We start from the raw sequence: 22,426 nt of genomic DNA on the forward strand, positions 1-22,426 counted from the left end.
AGAGATGTGAAACTCTGTCCCCAAACCTGGCCACTGGGTGCTGCCACTAAACTCATCATACCCCGTCCCCCCCAAAAAAGAGACACACATCCATTCTCCCTGAGCTCCCAGAAAACAGCCTCGGCTATCGTGCACGATGGTGACATAAACGATCGTGAGAGGATGGGAGAGAAGAGGCCAACAGGGAGGAAAAATGCAGGGAAAGTTGGAACGAAGCAAGAAAGCATGGGGGACAAGTTTCTAAACCTGCCCAACTTCCACCATCAAACATTCTAAAGAAAAAGGAGGGCGTGAACTGCCGATTACCCGATTGTCATTAACACGCCAACTCTGGTAACAGAAATCATTCTTATCGTTCACAAACGGCCACCAAGAATTAAGTGCTTGTGATGAGCTGACACTCTGTTGGGGGCTTCGCATGCACGTGCTCATTCATGCCTCCGGCTAGACACCATGGCGGCCACTAAGACAAAGTGACACTCATAGACTCAGTCATTTCTCAGGAAGCCAAAGCTGCTAAGAGGCAGAGCATCCGTGCATAGCACAGGACAGAACGAAAACCATCTGATCCAAAGGGAAACATCCAGAGTGACCTAACGACGTTAAATTTCTAAAATTCGGCACTACCCAAAAGTCCATCCTTGCTTCAAAAACCCAGCTGGACGCGAAGCACCCCGGGGAAGCACACTTCGGCTGCACTGGTGAGGGGGGTCCCACGGCCCCACGCAGTGGCACGGCACGTCCAGTGACTTTTACGTTTTGTGTGGCTCGGGCTGCCCGCGTCTCCATGACTCGGCGCCTGGTTGGCTTGCAATCCGTGAAGGCAGCGAAACAAACAGTGCTTTCCAGAAAGCAGACTTGCTTATCTATGGGTCCCCTTTTCTGAGGCTGCCTTCAGACATCGGGCCCAGCAGGCCTCCTCTAGAATGAAGCCAAGGGCAGGTGACAAGAAGAAGGAGGTGCCACCATGGAGGTGGCAGGGATGGAGGGAGAGCGCCAAAGTGGTAAGATGCTGGGAGAGGGACTGTAGAAGGAAATTACAAAGGAAGAGCGAGCATGCCTAGGAGTCGCCTCCCACTTGGGACCTTGCAGAAGGCCTGCAGAGAACACCCAGCCCGGGAGACGGCCAGGACGCTGTGCTCAAGCTGTGCTCAACGCTCAACACCTGTCGCGCAACCCGGGAGGAGCCACGTGGGTCTCGAGGAGTTTGCAGCCCGACCCGGATGCGGTAACAGCGACAGTGTGAGGATCAATGAACGCGAGCAGCACGGGAGGGCCTCGGCCTGCCATGCCTGTTCCCCGCCCCCCCCCCCCCCCCCCGGCCCCAGCCCTCCTGTTCTGCAGGGCAGGAAGCCCTGGTGCAGAGAAGCAAAGCCCTTCAAAGACAGTTTACCAATTCCAGGCAGGGCCGATCTCACGGGCATGCGACCTGTGCAGTCCCACGGGTCTCTGTGCTCAGGAAAGCCACTCACTCAGAGGGGCCCCGCCCACGGTTTAACGCTCCGCTGTCACTATCTTGAAATTCTTAACACTTTCTGAGGACCGTGCACATTTTAATTTTGCACTGGGCCAGCAGATTAGGTAGCTGGTCTTCTCTCGCTTGTTAGTTTATTCTTTGAATTTTCAAATGCCTTAATGAGTCTTGGATTTTTATTTTACTTGTTTACAACTTGTTTCATGGGCTGCTTATACTCTATGAGACCTGGCTGCCCTAAACACTCAAAAAAAAATTGATATTTCATGCAGAGAGCAGCATTTTGTTTGCACCTTATCCCTACTACATGCTCCAACCTGCAAACCAAAATATGCTCCGTGTGACTGTCAGAGCCCAGGAAAAAAGCAAGACACAGATGTCACTAATGGGTTAAATGGGAAGATGATGGGACAGGGGGTGCATTTTTAACCTCAAGCGGCTGTGAAAGTCTGAACCATTCGCAAAAAATCTGTCCCAGGTCCTCAGACTTAACCTCTTGTTTGTCCTCAGACTAAACCTTTGTCCTTTGTCCTCAGACTAAACCTTTATTGTTTTATCCACAATCAAATATATACCTCCCAAATATGCACGTGTCCATGTGTACACGCTTGCACACGCACAAACATGTACAACACACGCACCCACAGAAAACACCTGCAGCCCTACAGGCCTGTTATGTCCTTAGTTCCATGTACATTACAAAGATCAGAGACCACTGGATTTTTACGGTGGGGTCCTCAAACAGAGGATGAAAACCAGATATAAATGCTTACACCGGAAGAGCAACTGGTTATTAACAATCACACAGAAGACTGTTTTGTTGTACAGGAAGATGTTCTTGATACACAGTGGAATAAAAGCATGTAATAAAAAGGGATATGGAACATGACATGTATACTTTTTAAATAGTATGTACATATCTATCTATATATACACACGCATATACTTAGATACACACACTCACAAACACATGCCCATGTAGATGTCCACATTCACATGTGTATGTAAACACAGACACAGGTATGGCTATTATTGAGGTCCCAATGGCCTCGTGGCTCAGTGAAAATCACGTCCCCTCTGTGAACCACACGTTTCTCATGGACAAAGGTGGGCTTGGATAGGACCATAACTTAGGTCCCCTGGAGCTCTAACAGGTCCCCACTGTGGGGGTCAGGACAGCCCAAGAAGTTCCCCCACTAATGCTCCAAGTCTGCAAAGCAAGTTGCCCCTCCCCACCCAGGTACCTCCTCATCCAGACAGGGAGCTTGGATACACACTTGCCATGGGTAAAGGGCAAAAAACTCTTTTTTTTTTCAAGATATGGATACGCATGATGGTTACAGGTATCTTGCAACTTAGGAATGTTTTCCAAACATTTTTTCTTCTGAGTTATTCCCTGGAAGACTCTCCCCAGCCCAAGGGCCAAAGACACTCTGACATGGAACAGATGCAAGTTCAAGTTCAAGGGAAACGTTCCATCCTCTTTCAGCCTCACGGTGCCTGGTCAGGTTCCCTGGGGTTTTCCCATCCTGAAAGCGAAGCCGCTTGGCGGGCCGGCTCTACGGCCACCCATGATCTGAATTACGCACAGGTGTTTGCAAAGACAGAGGGATCCAGCGTAATGAAGAGCATTAAGCAGTCATCTCAGGCCAAGCAGGCAGTTGAAGAAAAGAAGAACAGGGTTTGGGCAACACTTTGGGAAATAAATTCCACAGACTTTCACCAAGTTGGAATCTTGGCTTTGGCCACACATAAAAATGAGCCTGGCCTGATCTTAGCTCCCAGTGGACAGCTGCCAGATCACAAAACGTGACCCAATTGGCCTGCTCGCCACGGAGAAGGCCACTGCTGGCGTGGCAGATGGCACCACTGGTAAGCGCCAACGTGGACGGCCAGGCCAGCGGCAGGGACATGGCAGAGCACAGCTGGCCCGAGCCAGGGTGGGCGCCTTTGCTTTTCCAAGGGAATCATTTTTATAACACGTTTACAGAGAAATAGCATCGGAGCGGCCGTCGACCTGCCTTCTCTTCTTTTGCAGACTTCAATGACTCTTTCTTTACGTCCTATAAAACAGCTAATTATTCTTTGAGTTTTCTTTCTTGTCACTTGGTACGGCTGAACGGTAGTAAAACAACTGCTAACCCCTATCCACGGACAAACGTCTGCGACAGAGAATTGCACTAGAGACCTTGCTCCACAAAGAAGGTAGCCGCCAGTGTTTACCCACAAGGTTTTAGCAACTAGAGAAAGATACTAAGTTACAAGTATTACTTCTCTTTAAATAAACCATTACCAACCATAACCTTATTTGATATGGAAAACTCTTTTTTTTTAAATTAAAACTGCTGTTTAATGGGTAACACTAACTCTAATAGTCTCTGTTTAACACAGATGAGTCATTTAAAATAAGAGCATTGTCCAAACATTCCTCCTTTGTTATATTTTTTCCCCATTCTGGAAGGAAACACTATCTACCTTTACAGACATTTTGTTTAACATCTCCAGTCATTTATGCCAATTACTGAGTATCTGATATTCCTAATAAAACGTCAGTACAAATAACCAAGTTGTCTAGGAGGGGGGAAAAAAAAAATAAAATAAAACTTTTCCCAATCTTCCCTGGCTGCTCAAGGTAAACATTTCTAGATGGTCCTCGCCAGTTAGCCAGGCCAACACAAATGCCTTTTTTTCTCTTTCCTCTTAAATTACAAAAGATTATCATTTTGACTCAGCAATGAGCCTGACTAAATTGAAACTCTGTACATCAGAATTAAATATGTTCTATCTACTCCAAATGAACAGTGTATTATTTATCACTAATACTTAATGACAAAAAAACGGATAACTTTCTCCGATTATACCACTGATTTCATCTCGTCTCGCATCATCGGTTCTCTTGGTCGTTAGCATAATCACACAGCACCGACCCCGGCTCATGCAGCAAGTTTGATAACAGAGATGAAAGTAGACACACACTATTTTAAAAACATGTTCCGATTTCCATCTAAGTATATCTTTATTTATATGGCTTTCTTACCATTAAAGATGCCAGTCCTTTAAAATATGCAGAAATCACTTTCTACCCTGAAGAACAAGGTGCTATATCATAACAAGGGTACAGAAGTATAAAAGTGCCTGTTAATTAAACATCGCTTTTTAACTCGCCACCCTGCATATGTAATGTTACGTTCTAAGCCAAGTCTTTAAATAAGAACGAGAAAATGGCTAGGCTCCTTCAAATGAATGCTTTGCCTGTTTTGTTTTGTTTTTGTTTTTTTCCCCTTAATGTAAGAGATCGGCCACTTGATAGATTATTATTTAAAAATCCAAATTCTCTGATAAATGGTTGAGATTTTTAAAGTTCTTTCCCCGCCCCACCCCACCCCCCCAAAAAAAATACCGACAGATGAACAAATTAAGAGATTCAAGTCAGGACTGAAGGTTTCACGTGAACCTTAAATTTTCAGTGTATGGTACTATAGAATCCTGCTTGGATTTAGGTTCAATTTTAAAGAACTTGTCTTGAATTAAAAAACCTTCAAAAGGTTTGTATGGAAAAATGAAGAAGCTACAAGCTATGTGTAGATGCATGGATAAATTTTACTAACTCTATGGAATAAAAACAAAGCGAGTTACTATATCCATATAGCAGGATCCTATCAGTATAAACCTTGAACATGCGAAACAAAATCCTATATTCTGGGGACCACCATACACACATATGTATTAAAAATATAAAGAACTGCGTGGGACGAAAACCAGCCAGCTAATAAGAATAGTGGTTAAGTAACCTCTAGGAGAGAAAGACAGAGGTAACATGGAGGAGGGATATTCCAGAAGCTTCTTCATCTAGATCAGCAATGCGTTCTTTCCTGAGCTGGGCTACAGGTACTTGGGTGCTCACTGAATCATCCTTTGTTCCTTTTCTGTGTCTTACACATTTCACAATAAAAACTGAAAAATATAAGCATGCGGTTTTAAGATAAACAGCTTTGTAAATACCTGCCTGATCTCTTTCCTCAAAAGGGAAAGAAAGTAGCCTTGTTCTCCACTCAAAGATCAAAGTGGCATCCCATTTTATTCAACACTGGATACAAATACTGAAGCCCTGCAACCCAACAGAAAGTCCATTTCCACTGTTTTAAGGAGTGCTTATTGTTACCTTGTATTCAAACAATTCTTTAACCCTGGTACTCTATGGGGAAGTCACCTCTAACAGAGACATACTCTCTACATTTAGTAAAAGTGACCGCCCTGCTTCCTAAGCAAAACCAATCAAAAACAAACACAGAAATGAGATCTGCTTTAAGTAGCTTCTTCATTGTTGAGTTGCTAGGAATACACACACAAGGAAGGAGGGATAAGCTAGAGGCATACCCTGGGTGTGAATTTAAGGACAAAGGGAGGGGTATCAGAGAAAGGCGAACTTTCGCCAGGTAGAGAGAGAGAGAGAGTCCCTCCACTCCCATCCCACCCCCATCCTGAAATATTTAAACCTTGTGCTGCAGGTACCCAGAGGACAGCACAGACAAAAGGAAGCAGCACCCCCAGCCAGCGGCCAAGAGGATGACTTGCTTCTACAAGTATAAGAATTTGTTGTAAGCTTACCAACGTTACGGCTGCGCGTTTACTGTCAACATGCATGGCACTGCATCAAGAGCCACCGTTTAGAAAATTAGAGGAACACACTGAAGCGGCTGAACCCTTCTTAAACCCAGAAAAGGCATGCAAAACAACAGCAGGTCTGCAGCAACATGCCTGATTGATGGAGCCCATGAAACAAAAGCGGAGACTGAACGATTTTTCTATTTTAATAGACTATTTCCCCCCAAATTACAATGTTCTATTTTAATAGACTATTTTCCCCAAAGTTACTTAAAAGTTGCACATGGACAGCAATGCTCTCTGAAGATGCCCTACCCTACCCCCTCCCAAGGCTCAACTGGCTTGCTTCTGTATAATTAAACTTTCTATTAGAAAATTTAGCAAACTATTAGCAAACTTTCTATTAGAAAATTTCTATAATACATCACTAAAAGAGGGGTCCTGTCATTGACTTCCCTAATGAAATTATCAGTTAATTGCTTAACCTTTCTTAATGAAATGATTAGCATCCTTTCGACAAACAAGGCGGGCTGATTTAACATCAAACTGTGTATCACCCATGACTGGGGTACTACTATACACCCTCTACCAAGCCACCTTCTATTTTTGCAATCAGTTCCATTTTCCATCTTTTACAGAAATTCTTTATTGTGGGGCAGAGACACTCTAGTTCTAGAACTTGGTCCACCAGAGATTTTTTTTTTTTTTAAAAAAAAACTGCTTCAGGGGTCTGATTAGAAATAAAAGAACTTTGTATTACAGGAATCTCCCAAATGCCTCCTGAACCTAGAGCCAAAGCAACTGTCAAGCTCTAAAACATAAAAACAATTGCCAGCTCTTTGGTAGCTATTAAAATCAAGCCACACCCAAAGTCAAAATGGAAATTAAAAATTAGGTGAGGGCATTCTGGACACTTTATTGCTGGGTGACTTCAAAAGGCACGTTACTGATACAGGTGGAAACTGTCTGTAGAACTTTTATTTAAATAACTCTTTTGATCTTACTGGTTAGATCTTTAGCTGAAGCCCTGAATATTTAAAACAAGCCTCCCTAGCATTTTATCTTCCTTTATTTCGTAACCTTGGTAGGATGCATTCTTCTTGGGATTCTGCTTGCTTGATTTGTGTGGCATGGTAGTCCAGGCAATTTCCTCCAATACCCGTGCACGCATCATCACATACAAACAACAGAGAATTTCCCAAGATGCCCAGCGAAATCGAAATACTTGTGCTAGCAGGGTTAATCTAATGAGCAAACAAGTTAAGATTTTAAAATTAAGATGGAATACTCAGAGTAAAAAAAAAAAAAAAAACAAACCAGAAAGCCATAGGACACTAATTGGTAGCTACAACGTGACAATGTCCATTGGGGAGCACCAGATGCAAGCAAGACATAATTCGAAAGGAAATATCTGATATTTGCTAAAAACTACCGATGTTCCCGAGTTGTTCCTACCACTTCACTGAACTGTGAGGCCCTTGTTCTGCCTCTGTTTCTCTAAGTATCTAATGTTTCTTTCTGTGCTTGACTCTGAAGAGGGAGCCCGTATTCCTCTCCTGGGTTTCACAGTGGCCAAGCAGTTCAATTAAACCCTTAAGGAGGGTTGTAGGCATTGCTCCAAATTCTGATGGCCGAGGAGTCCAGTTTTCCCCACTTTGGTGGGCATCGTTGTCGTGTGGGGTGCCTTTCTAAAATGCAAACGCGAGCCCCACCCCAAAGATGGCACGTCCAGGGGCAGAGCAACTGCGTCTGTGTTTGCAACAACAGCGGCTCCGCTGCGATTCCAACACTCAGGCTTGGTTAAAATCCACCGGTTCTCGTTCGTCATGAGAATCCAAATACATTAAAAATAACACAGGATGGGCCTCAATGTAAAGCGCAAAAAAAAAAAAAAAAAAAAGTAATCAGTTAAATCCAAGTGAATGTAGAGATTCCATTTCTAGAATATCTAGCGGAATAAATCACTTCACCCATGGGTGTCTGCGTGGTGTGCATCAGTATCACCAGGGGAGTTTCTTATCAGTGTGCACCCCCGTGCCGGTCAGCAAAAATCCTGGTTCAAGAATCTGTATTTTAATAACCTCTCCTGACATGCACGCACCCTCGCTCAGGTGGATGCAGGTGAGCGAGAAGCCTCACTTTAAAAACACGCTGAATTAGGACCAACTGCAGCCACTTTCCCCTTGGGGAAGACACCCGTGTGCATCTCTGCGCTCACCTGCCCCCAGCAGGGGAAGCCACCAGCACCACCGGCCAGGCGTCACCAACTCAGGGGACAGGCACTAGGCCAGGAGAAACTGAACACCCACACCACGCCCTCCTCGGCAAAGGCTTCAGCCACTGGCCTGAAAGCACCAAGAACATCTTAAAAGATAAAAGCAGTAACAAAGCCCTTTATTATTGCAATCACTGTGTTCAAAGAACATACCTGAAAATATTACCCCTAATTCACAGGCAGGGGACCTGGAGCAAGGAAAGTCACGTTATGACTCAATTTCACAGCTGGGCAGGAGAAAAAGACACCTCGGAAATTCAGTTCTTGAGTTTGATGCTGGAAATACTATTCGGTGTATCTCAGTCAATAAAGCAGACATCACAAAATGAGCTGAAATCTGAGAATCTGGCAAAATGTGGCTGTCCACCTGACTCACTGGCAATAAATAAAAACATACTCAAATACAAAATTCAGGAGAAAAATCTTTGTCCCACTCTGTGCAAATCTATTCTATTTAATATAAATAGGGGCCCAATAATCCCAACTTCGGATACATTTCCCCCTCGGTAAATCCTCCTATAGCAGTCAAGCCTCTGATCATCTTCACACCGTTGCAATCACAGAATGACATGAGCTTCCTATTCAACAATCCCTCCATTTCAGCTGTTTGTCTGAATTAGCAGCAGTGTGAGAAAATAAACCCATCACAACAGGCCGATGGGTACAGAGAAGTAAACAGTAAATAAATAGAACACTGGAACACAATTTAGTATGTATGCAAATTCCCTTTTTTAAAAAAAAAAATAACACTATTTTGCTAAAAATGTGATTTGGAAAGAAAGTACAATTAGCTTTGCACGGGCACTGCCGTGATGCCGAGCACACCAAGACATATGTAAATATTTCGTGATATCAGTTCCATGTGAGTAGACCTGTCAAGATATTTACAGGGCTTGACAGTACTTCTGTCTTTAATTAAATTTTTGCCCAGATACTTTAACGTAATTTAAATAGATTATTAGTTGTCAGGATCTAATATAAATTTTGTTTACGGATTTCGTTACTTTAAGTACTCAAGATTGAAGGGACTCATTTAACTCCACCAGTGAGCAGGCTTAAGCATCAAGACCAAACCACTAAAAAGCTCCTAGTCCCCTCTGCGCTCTCCCAATAATCTTAAATTATTACAATTTAATTGTAAATTTCACGGCACTAAATCGAGACCCCCCCCCCTTTCCTCCCTTTTCAAACAAAACAGCTCAGACAGGCTGGCCATGAAAAAACCCATTTACACCTGTTCAGGTACCAGGTTCTTCCTTTTAGGCATCTCATTCTTCCAGTGCCTGGCTTAGGTGGAAAATGTTTTTGTTTTTTTTTCTCACTTTAAGTGCCATAAAATAACTCCCGAACAAACACCTGTTGTGCACAAGGCAGGGCATATATTAAACAGTGGCATCAGGGGGCTGCAAAAAGAAAACCAAGCCTTGCAAGACATCCGCAAGCCAATCTGCTCCATAGATTTCAAGACTAGGTAAGACAACAGTGAGAATAAAAGGACAGAGCTTCTGGAACTGCCTTCTCGTGAATGGGAGCTGACTTCCAAACGAGGCTTGAAAAATGCCTTAGCACAAACCGACTGTAATTAATAAGAATAATTTATTAGAGAAACAAAGAACGCTGTCTAATTGTCTTTCCCGACTGCCATGCACTTTCCCCTACTGTACTTCCTCTTTACAGAATAAATACCAGCCATGCAGCCCTGACTGCAAGAACATTTATCTATGGGATGCAAAACCAAAGCACTCCTTGAAATCAAACATTTCTTGCATTTATTTTTAGGTTGGCAACACAAGCCAAATCTGCTTAATTTCCACCAAGCGCATGGTCACATGCACATGGAAATAAACTATAAACGTCCCAGAAAAAAAAAAAAAAAAAAAAGGAAAAAGAAATCCGTCATGGAGAAGATACCCCAGATTTGGCCAGGTTTGCCGGTTTGGGGACCCGCCTCATTTGATGGCCTGCTGCTGCTTGGTTTCAGCTTTTGGCACCTTTAACCTTAATTCATCCAAGTGCTGCAGAAGAGAACCGTGTTTAGAAATCAGTTTAAGATGGCTTCTTAAAAAGCACATGTATGGCAAATTGGCCTGCGGACTAGAGTAAAGAATCACAAGAAAGATCTTTCAGAAAATACCCGGGCCCAAGTGGAAACTTACTTGGCTCGCTGGCTTCTCGAAGGAACCCAGTGTTTGATCACCTGGTGGGTGACTAACTACCATCACCTTAAAAAAAAAAAAAAAATCCCCTGCAAAGAGTAAAAGTGTATGTTGGCTCACGTATAAAAGTTCACCTGTCTAATCAGCAGATGCCTGTCTTGAGGTTTTTTTTTTTTTTTTTTAGAAAACAAACCCCTACCTGCTTGAGAGCTTAATACACTCTAGGTTTAAAAAATATGCTTAAAAAAAAAAAAAGGCCCAATATTGCTGGCTTAGCAAAAATGACATTTACTATGACTGAAATCTATAAAAGGAGTGTGACATCTAACAGGATAAGGAGGAGAGGAAAAACCCCTTAGCAAAAATTGAATTTTTTTTTTTTTTTAATGAACAAAAATACCACCTGTGTAAATCTAGCCATGTTCTGGAAACCCTTTTCTCGGTTATAGAGAAACAGCTCATACTCAGTGCCTTGAAGTTGCAATTAAATTGTAGTAATTTAAGATTATCGGGAGAGCAAAGGGTAGTGGGAGCTCTCTGGAGGCCTTCCTCCCCACTTAATGCTCTTCAGTCAGGGGTTAAATGAGTTTCTTTAATGTAAGTACCTTAAAGTAACTGAATCATAAACAAAATTTATTTTTTTTTTCTGACAGCCTGCAATCTATTTAGGTTTTATTAAGGTATGCCTAAAATTACTTTTAAAAGACAAAACTCTTGCTATCCCCTATAAATAGTCTTGGTTTTCACACTGAAATGTGATCAGTACTATAACACCTAACCTTGTCTAAATACACACTTTTTTGTGATGTGGAATCTTACAAGATAATGTTTCAAAATTGAGTTTGAGTCTTAAGTTAAACATGAAAACCAAATAAATATGCACAATAAGATTGGCTGCAAAGAGGAAGCTGGGTTCAAAAGAAGTTGTCACATCTGCTATATTCTCCCTTCTCTTTCTTAATTTTGGCATTGGATGTGCTGCGATATAAATATATTTGGGAAATATCACAATTCTTCTGTTAACTTAAACAACTGCTGAAAACAGACATACCCTTCCACAGAGCCTCAGATGCAAATTTGCAAGGCCAGGGGTATAGTCTCAAAGGGAGCAAAGAAACTTAGTAACAGAAAACCATGCTCAATATTAACTCGGTTAACTTTTGCTATTGTCAGTACACATGACTTAACTAGAAAATATTTATAGCTTTTTAAAAACATTACATATTGCAGAAAATTGCTTAATAGCATGCATGTGGATGTTTAACTCACGTTGCTTAATTATACAATAGATATATCCAATAAAAGCTACAGACTTTGAAACACTGTTGTATACCATGGTTATGAAACTCTGGCTTACAAAAAAATATAAAGCGCTCACTATGTGCCCCACACTTGTTAATTAAAAATATAATCCTTAAATGACAAATATTTTTATTCTTCTATATGCGTTTACTTGTCCTACTTTCTACTTTGTTCTACTTAATTAAAAATGACATTTAATTTGGGGATAGTTTGTAGCAGGAAAAAAAAAAAAAAGTGTTACACGGTTTATACTCCAGCATTTACATATAAACACAAAATCTTAGAGACATCTCTTAGCAATATAAACCCCTTAATTTGAGACAGTTAATTTGAATAGTTGCTGTTTCTTTCATTACACTTTGATAAACCTGTGAAAACAAAATGCTAAAGTAATTACTGTTACTACTCCCTTTAAAAATGTAAAGCAGTTAAATTTTCCTGCACAACAAGCAAGGGCAAGCTACAGAGAACTTGAATAAAAGTAGCAACGTGGTCATGCTGAATGTCAACCTAAAAAAGGAGGTTGTGTCTAATCTGGAGTCTGCTCTCTTGCCTTTTTAAATTCCAAGAGTGGGCTGACACAAAACTTCATCACCAGGGATTTTTTTTTTTCTTTTCCTTTTTTTTTTTTTTAGCTCCACATCAGATTAAACCCTCACATACAAAACCTTGGCTTTGCTGAGAAGGCAGAGCTTCTAAACTCGATGTGAGAAAATGTTATCTAACTCTAGTGTAGGAGTCTAATGTTGGTAAAAAGAATTCCACTGCACAGTACTGGGTAGCAAGACAACCTCCGGACGACTTAATATTCTTTTAATACCTTTTCGGGTGCATTCTCCTCATAAGGAGGGATGCATTTAAAAAATAAATAACTTGCTTGGCAACTCAGCTTCCATAAGGAACTTAAATGTTGCCCAGAGAGGGGCTGAGTATTTCTTTCCAAGTGAGCCTTCCCCTGCACAACAAAGATCAGCATTTGCAATGGTCCATTTCTGCATAAGTGAACATATAGCCTGGCTGCTTGATGGAATAGTCTAGGGTTCTCCATGTAGCAGCTCCTGACAACAACCCAGCGGCAGTTCTGTTTGATCTCTCCTGCTTCCTTAATTTGGGTTGTCAAGGTTCAGCAGTTGGAGGCTGTTTACTTTACTTTTTCAAAAAAAAAAAAAAAAGTGATTTTTTTTTTCCTCTCGGTCTCATACAATGACTAATCCAAAGTCTAAGGGGGGTGTGGGATATAGCCAGTGGCAAGATGTTAAACCTTTTTTTTTTTTCCCCCTTTGCAGTACGATTTTAGCTCACACCTTTTGAATGGTAACTAGTTGAGTTCCTTTTTATATTTTTCATGTTCTTTAATTACAAGACAAGACGTTTCAAATAGAGAGAGAGGAAAAAAAAAAAAAAAACCCATTCCAAATTTCTGAAACCGTGAGCCCAGTTTTCTTTTCCTGGACTCAAAAGAGATGGGTATTTCCACTTTGAGAATCAAAACTCCAGTGGAATTCTAAAAAAGACCTGGTACATTTCTCCCTACAACACAAAAGCAGCCGAAACTCCTCCAACTCCATTGTACAGGCTACCCCTAGGTAGACACATCTGGAGCCTCTACCATTTCCTTTCAAATTCTACTTAAGACATCTCCTTCCAAATGGAGTCTCAGTTTTGAAAAACCAGGGTAGGGGAGGCGATGGAATGCAAAAATGGTGCAGACATTCTTCAATATATTTTCAGCAGTAGGAAAATTCCTTAAAAATCCTTGAGGTTTTTTTTTTTCTTTTTCCTCAACTCAGCTATCGTGCAAGGTCCTAAACCTTGGAGCATCCGGACAACCAAAGGTGAAGTGCAGGGGGCTCGAATGCACACTCGCCTTTCAAAGGGAATCCAGAATGTTCCTCCAAGTATTCCAGTTTAAAGGGCAGCAGCAGCAACAACAACAAAAAAGCAGACCCTAACTTAGAAAATACCTGTGAGCAGAGATGAGAGCAAGCCCCTCAGAAGCGGACTGCAGAATGCAAAAGCTCACAGGCAATCAGATGAAATGTTTATATTAATTTCATCATCCTGCCCAAGCCTCACAGATGATGGCTTGGTGGCGGAGAGGCAGGGAGGAGGAAGAAATAAGTTTCATTTTGGGTCTTCTCGGCGAACAAAAAAGAAAATGAATTAAGACGAAAGCGTAGGATGAGCCCAGACTAAATCAATACACTTTGTAATCAGCCCAGCAAGGGTATTTGGGCACAATGACTTGGAAATAATTAATAGTTACAAGGGGGGAGTAGAGTGGGAAAGGGGGGGGGCGAGAGATGTCACCATATTTTATCGGAGCACTTTGCTCCGTGCTAAACTTTGATCTCCGGATTTTTCGGATTTAGGAAGGAAAGGGGGAAAAAAGGAGAGAAAAAGTCCAGTATTCCAAAGCACCTACCGGCTTGAGGATGGGCACATTCCTCCCCGTCGCGCCTTACCGCTGCGCTCGCTCGCTCCCGGGGACGGGGAGCCCCCCGTGCAGCCCGGGGCTCTGGGTGTCCCTTGTCCCCCGCGCCCCCCGCCCGCGTTCCTCCCCGGCGCCCGCGGCCGCCTCGACTTACCCGCGGAGTCCGGGGAGGGAGTCGGAGCGCCGCCTTCACGCCCGCGGAGGAGGCGCCGGCGGCACCATGGTCCCCGCGCCGCCGCCGCTGCCCCTCGCCCGTCGCCCGCCGCGCGCTCTTCCGCTTGCAAACTTTCGGGTTCTGCGGTCGACAAGAAACCGGGGCGACCCTCAGCACGTCTTCCCCGCGCAGGCTGGAGGAGGGGGGGTGGCTGGAGGGGACGGGACGGGTGCGTGGGCCGAGGGGCCAAGGCACGCAGGGCGGCGGCGGGCTCGGGGACCCGCGGGTGCGCGTGGAGGGAGAGGGGACCGGCTCGGGGAACCCCTGCGAGGACCCGAGCCCGGAACGCGGCCCCAGCCGGAGTCTCCGCACCTCCGATCCGGATCTCGCAAAGTTGCAACAACAAAAAGGAGGGGGAGGAACGAGGGGAAGGGGGTGGGATGGGGATGCGATGGCAGGCGCGAGGTTTGGAGTTACAACTGTTTATTGAGTCCTTATTCTCGCAGGGGGCGGGCGCCCGCGGGGCCGGGGCGCGGGGCGCGGGTCGAGGCGCACACTTGGGAAGGGGCACGCGACTTTGTCTCCGGGCGCGCAGCTCCCCGGCGCCCGAGTGCGTGAGTGTCACCGCCCGTCTCCGGGGACCGAGGCGGAGCTCACAACAGGTGGGGAGGGGGGCTCGCCGAGGGCCAAAAAGGAGACGGCATCCAAGTTTCCGAGCGCGCCGCCGTCTGGGTGGGAGGGAGGCGGGGGCGGGGGGCGGAGGCAGCAGATGACCGCGACCCCGCGGCAGCCGGCGAAGTCCCCGGCTCCCCGCGCCGCCGCCGCCTCGGCTCGCGGGCTCCGAGGAGTCGTCCCCGCGGGACAGGACGGAGCGCGGGCAGCTCGGGAGGAAGGCTGCGCGCCGGCGACCGACGGAGAGCCATCGGCCGCGGGGACGGGCCGGAGGAAAGCGGGGACACGCGCGCGTCGCAGGACAGATCGGGGCTTGGGAAAGTCCCCCGCTCCCCGACCTTAAGAGGGGGGCGAAACCAGAAGCCGTGTACGCTGGGGGCAGAGGGACCCCGGCGCGCCCCGCTCCCGCGCCCACCCGCGGACGGACCCGGCCGGGGCAGCCGCGGGCGCGTGTCGCGGAAGCGGGCCCGAGCGCGCGTGGGGACGCGTGTCTGCTGGGGTGCGCAGGTGTGTGCTCGAGTTCTGCGGGGCGGCGGGAGAGCTTCCCCGCCGCTGGCTTCGGGGCGAGGCGCGCGTGGCCGCGGGGAAGTGGCTCGGTGCGGGGCCCCGGGCCGGGCGCCCCCACTCAGCCCGCCGGCTGGGGGGCCCGAGGGCACCCAGGGGGCACACACCCGCGGAGGAGGGAGGGAAAAAGTTTGCTCCGAGTGCAAACTTCGGGCCCAGAAGGCGCCCGGCGCGCGCCCCCTCCCGCCGCGGCCCGGCCCCGGCCCCGCACCCCCCGCGCCCGGGCGGCCACCGGACGCCGCCGCCGGGCACCGAAAGTTGCCTCGGGAGGCCTGTGCCCTGCGATCGCCGCCCGCGGGGGAGGCAGGGAGGCCGGGGGGAGGCCAAGCCGCCCCCGCGCCGCCGCCGCCCCCACTTGACTTATGCAAATGCGCACGGAGGGTGCGGGCACCCGGGGCTCCCCCCTGCCCCCGCGCGCGCCCCGGGGGAGAGGAGGCGAGGGGAGGGCTGCGGAGATGCACGTGGAGCCTGGAGGTGGAAAGTAGTTTTTTTTTTTTTTTTCCTTTTTTTTCTTTCCTTTTTTTTTTTTTTTTTTTTTTCTGCGCCGGTTGTTGTTGTTGCTTAAAGTGGCGGAAACAAGGCGGGAGGCGGCTTGGGAAAAAGTGGAGCAGAAATGGAAAAATACGAACTCACCCGCTGCAAACGGCCTCCCGGCGCAAACTAAGGTGTTTTCGGGCCTTTCCCCGCGCGCGCCCACTCCCGCCCGCGCGCGCGCCCCGCGCACCCCCGCGCTCCCCGCACCGCGCGCTCCCCGCACCCGGCGAGGGCGTCCGCGGCGCAGCGTGCGGCGCCGCGCGGTAAATAACAATAGATTCCTCCGCTGCGGACTAGCTCCGGCGCGCCGGCGGGCGCGGGGCCGGGGCCGGGCAGGGCCGGGGCGGGGGTGGCGCGGCCCGCAGCTCCCGCAGGCCCCCGCCCGCCCCGCCGCCCCCGCGCCCCCGCGCGCGAGCCCCCCCCCCAGTCCCGGGCCCGGCGCCCCCCCCATCCCGGAACAAATAAATAAATAAGGCGCGCGAGGCCGGCACGTCGCGGAGGGAGATGTTGTTATTTTTTGCTGTTGTGCGTCCCTGACGTCACATCCACCTGCTGGGTAAACAACGGGGCTCGCGGGGGAAAATCGCGACTGCCAACGCGGGGGGGGGGGGGGGACCTGGGTGGGGGAGGGGCGCGGGGCCGGACTGGGGGGGGCAGGGGGCCGCGCCCGCAGGCGTGGGGGGGGGTTTGGGGGCGCGGGCAGCCCTGGCGGGAGAGCTCTCCGGCTGGGAGGACCTGGGAAATGCCGGCGGGGGGGGGGGGGGGATCCTGGGACGGTGGGGACGGGGGGTCGTGGACAGGGGAGTCCTGGGATGGGGGGTCCTGGGACGGTGGGGATAGGGGGTGGGGGTCCTGGGACAGGGGGGATGGGGGGAGTCCTGGGACGGTGGGGATGGGGGTCCTGGGAAGAGGGGGGTCCTGGGATAGGGAGGACGGGGGTGGGGGGGGAGTCCTGGGACGGGGGGACGGGAGGGGCAGTGCGCACAGCTGGGGACGAGGTGGGAAGGCGAGGGCGCTTCGCTCGGTTTCCGAGCTAAAGACACCGCGGGGAGGGGAGAGGGCCGGCGGGGAGGGGAGAGGGCCGGCGGGGAGGGGAGAGGGCCGGCGGGGAGGGGAGAGGGCCGGCGGGGACGCGAGTTCCCCGCAGTAGAAAGCGAAAGTGCGCGGCGGCCGGCGACAGTGGCCGGGAGAGGGAGGTGGGAGAGTGGCCCTCCCAGCCCCCCGTCCCTCCGCGCGGTGCCCGGCGAAAGGCGGCGAGTTCGGGAGGTGAAAGTTCAGCGGGAGGACAAGCCCCTGTTTGCGAGGAAGCGGAAAGCCCGCCGGCCGGCCGGCGAGGGGTGCTCTCCCCTGCGTCCGGGAGTGGGAGAGCGTGCGCCCAGGCGCGAGCTGCCGCCCCCGCAGGGATGCGCAGGCAGGGCCCCTGGGGGTGGCCCGGGCGGGACCTGAGTCCCTGCCGCGTCCTCCCCGGGAAGCCCGGCCGCAAGTGCCACCCGGTTGCGGTTGCGTGGCGCACAGACCCCCTGCTCCCCGCAGGTCGCTCCGTGCGACAGCTTTGCCCAATTCCTTGGCAAGGTGAGACTTTCCCTTTTGCTGTTTTGGAGTTCGGTCGAATTCAGAACTCGAAGGAGTAAATGGGGAGACCGAGTGAAATGTTTTGGAATAACAGAGGTGCGTACATAAAACAAAAGAGCCGAGTGTCCCTGTCGCCTTCATCCACACAAGTTGACAAGCAAGCTGATTTTGTGTTTCCAAAATGTGACTTTGAGAGATACAGTATCTCTGTGGCTTCTTGTTGTTGTTTCACAGAATTCATTTCTTTCAGACCCACCAGAAGCTGCCAAACTCCCCCAAAAACCCAGCATTTCCAGCTACTGGCTGGACAGTGTACCCGGCCAGTGCGCTATGACAGTACACTAAAGGCCACCCCTGCGGATTCCTGCGAGGTGCTTCCCTTTGCGGGGAGGAGAGGCGCTTACTGTCCCTTTGGTCTTGAGACCAGCACAGTTGTAGGTCATAAATATCCTGAAAAGGTTGTTATAAATTCTTTTGCATAATGTCCTTTTTACATACACTGTTAAACATTCATTGACAGAAGAATTGAAATCTCCATTGCAAGGGGAGCATCAGACTACCTCTTTAAAATGATATTTGCTTCCCAACTAAAAATAATAATAATAATAATAACAAAGCCATTCTCGAATGCTACAGAGGAAAGCCAGCAAAAGGGAGACTGCTAAGGTAAATTCTAGCTGGTAAAGTTCACGTTGCACGCACGTTGCACACAGTTCCCTGCTATAAGGCGGGACTGCTCATTGAATCTTTTAGACTAGACTCTACACAAACGTATTTTAGCTTGGGTAGAATGTCCTAGCTTCCTAGAGGCCAGGGTTCATGTTGTCTTTGACAAGACAAAGTGACATTATGTGACACACCTACTATGTTCCAGACCATATAGTGGCATTGAGGGATGCAAAAACCATACCCTGAATTTGCATGGAATTAAATGGACATCTACAAAGTGGCCAGTCTACTAAAAAAAAAAAAAATGTTTTTCATTTCTAAGATATGCCAAATATAACATGTTTATAGGTTTATGCCTGGTTGTAGAATTATAACTCAGGGGAATAGTGATTTATTTAAATGTGACACATCTATGCAAAGTCTGTAAAAAAAAAAAAAAAAAAAGTCATTCTCTGGTCTTGTTTTACAGATTAAACTGTGTTTTAAAAAAATTATTATTATTGCCGTGCTAAAAAGATCTTTAGGTTGCTACTGGTCGCCTTTTGCACTTAAACTGCCTTAAATTCTACATTTGTTTGCAAGTGAGGGCCAGTGTTAGGTTGCCAACAAGTTTTGCAGACAAAAGGAAATCCTGGTTGTAAATCTCATGATATGTTGTACTCAATTTTGTGTATGATACTGTTTAATGTGCTGCCTTATTAAAGAACTTCGTGACCATTTGGTTTACATTAAGAGGGAAACTTAACTGCAGCTTAACATATTGTTCATTTTCAACACTGTCACGTTGCATTCGTAGGGAGATTTTAATTTCTTTATCAGTAATCAACTGGAAGTTCCTTTTTGTTAAATTAAAGCAAGAAGGGTTTTTAAATAAAGGGCATGGGGGTAGGACGCCACCTTTTGGTGGTAAAACAAATAGAAGTGCCTTTTTAAAACAGATGTTCCTGACATAATTTTATTTTTAATTATACCAAGGCAAAGGTGCTTGTCCCCATTTCATTATATTTTAAGTAACAGGGAAAAAAAAAAAAAAAACTAATGTAAATGCAGAATTAGCAAATTATAGTTAACTGCAGCCAAAATTTCCCCGAAGGTACCAGAATATGTGAGTGCCCTGTGACATACTATTAACTATACATTAAACATGAACTTCATTTGCCAAATACTGTGTCAATGAATATATGGACATTTGGGGGAACAGAAACTAGAATGGTCGTCTACCACTTAATGAGACATCAGAATGCTCTTATAAGTTTAGAGTTGAACAGAAACTGAAATCACCTAATTCTGTGTTTCTTAAATGACAGTTACCACCTTCCAGATTTTTGCTATATCTGTAAAAACAGTAATTCCTGAATAATTAATATAAGCATTGAACTGCAGTTATTATGGTAATTGTAGTAAATATTTTCATTTAAATCAGCCTGCTTTTTATTTTTCTTTTCCTACTATCAATGGGAAATTGGTATCTCCCTCCATAAATTAGAAACAAGCACAGTGAAAACAAAGTCACTGAATTCTTTTTTAGAGAAGGGCAAAACAAAAATAAAAAATGAATTTTTTTTTAAAAAAAAAAGGGAGAATGACAAATGTTGAGAAGGGTTAATGACAGGCACATCAATGAGAATCTTTGTTTTATGGTGTTTTTTTTTTTTTTTTTGAACAACCAGAAGAGTTGAAAGTGATTGTTGGAAAAGAGCACAGTTCTCCACGTGTGATTCTAATGCCTCCTGGTGCCACGGCTCTTGCACTTTGAGAAATGTGCACATAACTAAGAATATTAAATGACAGATGAGAAGGCTGAGGCCTGGGAACTTAACTTGCCTTCCAAGGTCAAATAAAATTGGTTAATGGTTGCACAAGGATTAGAATCCAGGTGTCCTGACTTCGTGTATTTCCATCTCGCTCTTTCCACGTCGCCAAAGCCACCAGTCCTCGGGCATCATGCGGCTTGCCAAGCCTCCCCGAGACTGCCAACCTGCATCTATCTCTCTTGGGAGAAACTGAGGCCACAGAGGGTCAAGGTCAAGTTCGACGTCCTACTCATCCTCTCTTCTTCCCCCATAAGAGGCAGGCATCCAGGTAGGGGTAAACACAGAGAAAAGGGGAGGGGAGAGGCGAGAAATGGATTCACAGGGAGGTGGTTAGCAAGCGTGGGCAGACCATTCTCTAAATGAAAGCTTAAACTCCTCAGTTTCCTTCCAAGAAGATAAAAATGGCTAATGAAAATCTTGTGCTTCACAGTAAGTGGTAAGAGGAGCCCATCCTCTGTGTTCTGATGTCCCTATATGTCCACACCAGAAACCAACAAGAGATCTCTTGTTTTAAAGTGTACAGCATTAACAGGCACTCTGAGACCAAATCACGTTTGACAATGGAGTGGCTTGAAAAGCTAGTCGGGGAACCATGAGCAACCCCAGCCTTCCAACTGTGTGTCCCAACAGCAGAATTTAAGGGGCTCAGCATCAAATCTAGAGACAATAGTGCATTTTTTCTGATGTTCTAACCAGAGAGTGGAATCTTAGTTACCGAGATTGAATTTCCTGCTTTTTTTTTTTCTTTTCCTATAAACATAAATAAATATGGTCTGCAAATATTTTTGTGTTTTTCTAAAAACACAAAAATATTTGTCCTTGTGAAAAGAGGTTATGGGTAACTGTACTGTGTATACATGGGTCCCAGTGGATTGTAATCCCTGTAAACTACAATGTACAATAAAGTTATCTGGCCAAGTCCTACACTCCAAAAAGCTGTTCTAGTTCCCTAAGCTCTGAGCATTTACGGGGCAACATTTTAGTATCTTGGAGACAGATAAAGTGAGTATGGTGGCTGGACTCCACCTGCTATTGGGGTTAGATAGAACATTCTAGAGCCTTGCTCTGCAAAATGAGTTATGCTCACGTGTGCTATGGGCACCACCTGAGGGTAATTGAAAGTGCAGGATCCAGAACCCCACCCCAGACCTACTGAATCAAAATCTGCATTTTAACAAAACCACCCGGCTGAGCCTCACACACATTCAAGTTTGAGAAAGGCGACATCTCACTCATTTCTGCAGCCTTGAACTACTTGACAAATAGTCCCATGAAGGTGCCTGCCATACCTGCTTCTCCAAACTGGCATCTTTTATAAACTTTGTTGGTTCCTTGTTTTTCAGCCACTTGCAAACTTAAGCTGCTAAATCACCTATGTAAACCATGATTAATTCCTTGACATTAATAGCAGGGTGACTTCTCTCTCCTGTTACCCCAAAGAGGTTGCTAATTGCCCTCCAATTGTTTACCTTTGTATTGTTTTATGAGAGCTCAGAAAAAAGATGAAGCTGTTCCCCCACCAGGCCAGAACAAAATGCCAGACAGGCTTTGAGAAGGCTGAACACATGCTATGACTATACCTTGTTAGTAGAAGGGCTTTGCTTTCTTTGTTTTGTTTTGTTTTTTTATGGAAGAGATGACGCCTCCATAATTATAGGTGTTGCTGTTTAAAACCCAGAATGTTTTCCAAACCACGGAAGGGCCACACCTCCTGCAGCCCGTGAGCCATGCTGGCTGGGTTCTCGTTCCTGTTCTCTAAACAATTTAGCAACCACACATCCAAGCACTACTAGATATACACTAAGTATAACTAGAGAAAGGGGGGCCCCATCCAAGTATAATTGTTTCCTGAATGAACGTGGAGGAACCACAGGTAACCCTCACAGCTGAAGGTTAATTTATATCTGTGACGTTCTCAAAGGGACCCTAGTCACTCACTTTACCTCCCTAACAAGACAACAGGTCGGAAAAAATAATTAAAACCATTGTTTTAATACTGTCCTAAGGCTGTGTAATTAACTCTCTGAGTGAGTAATTGTGTACCTGAATTCAAAATAAAGATTTCGCATGTAAAGCAAAGTTCTGATGCTAATCTCTGAGCTGTGTCTTGGCTTATGTTTGGAATGCACTAGGGCCAGCTCAGCGTCACAATAGGCATTGTTCGGTAGAACTGGAGACAGCCCGTGTTTGTATGAGAAGGG

The 22,426-nt window shown here is 46.5% G+C and overlaps 1 protein-coding gene across 9 annotated transcripts in view; it reads right to left on the reverse strand.

Annotated features, from left to right (window-relative positions):
• FOXP1 (forkhead box P1) overlaps nucleotides 1–22,426 on the reverse strand; it is a 706,173-nt gene that overhangs the window by 588,946 nt on the left and 94,801 nt on the right. For 4 of the 9 annotated variants that reach the window (XM_075998537.1, XM_075998538.1, XM_075998539.1 and 1 more), the window contains exons 1-2: nucleotides 16,270–16,415; nucleotides 14,401–14,541 (exon numbers count right to left, since the gene is read on the reverse strand). The exons of 2 other annotated variants lie outside the window; for them this stretch is intronic. The gene's annotated coding sequence lies outside the window, so the exon portion shown is untranslated. Of the gene's footprint in view, nucleotides 1–14,237; nucleotides 14,306–14,400; nucleotides 14,542–16,269; nucleotides 16,417–22,426 lie in introns of those variants that run through there. 3 more of the 9 variants (XM_075998540.1, XM_075998541.1, XM_075998536.1) reach the window with 3 other exon arrangements.

The sequence above is a fragment of the Microcebus murinus genome, chromosome 28 (assembly GCF_040939455.1).
Source record: "Microcebus murinus isolate Inina chromosome 28, M.murinus_Inina_mat1.0, whole genome shotgun sequence".
Taxonomy (NCBI): Eukaryota; Metazoa; Chordata; class Mammalia; order Primates; family Cheirogaleidae; genus Microcebus; species Microcebus murinus.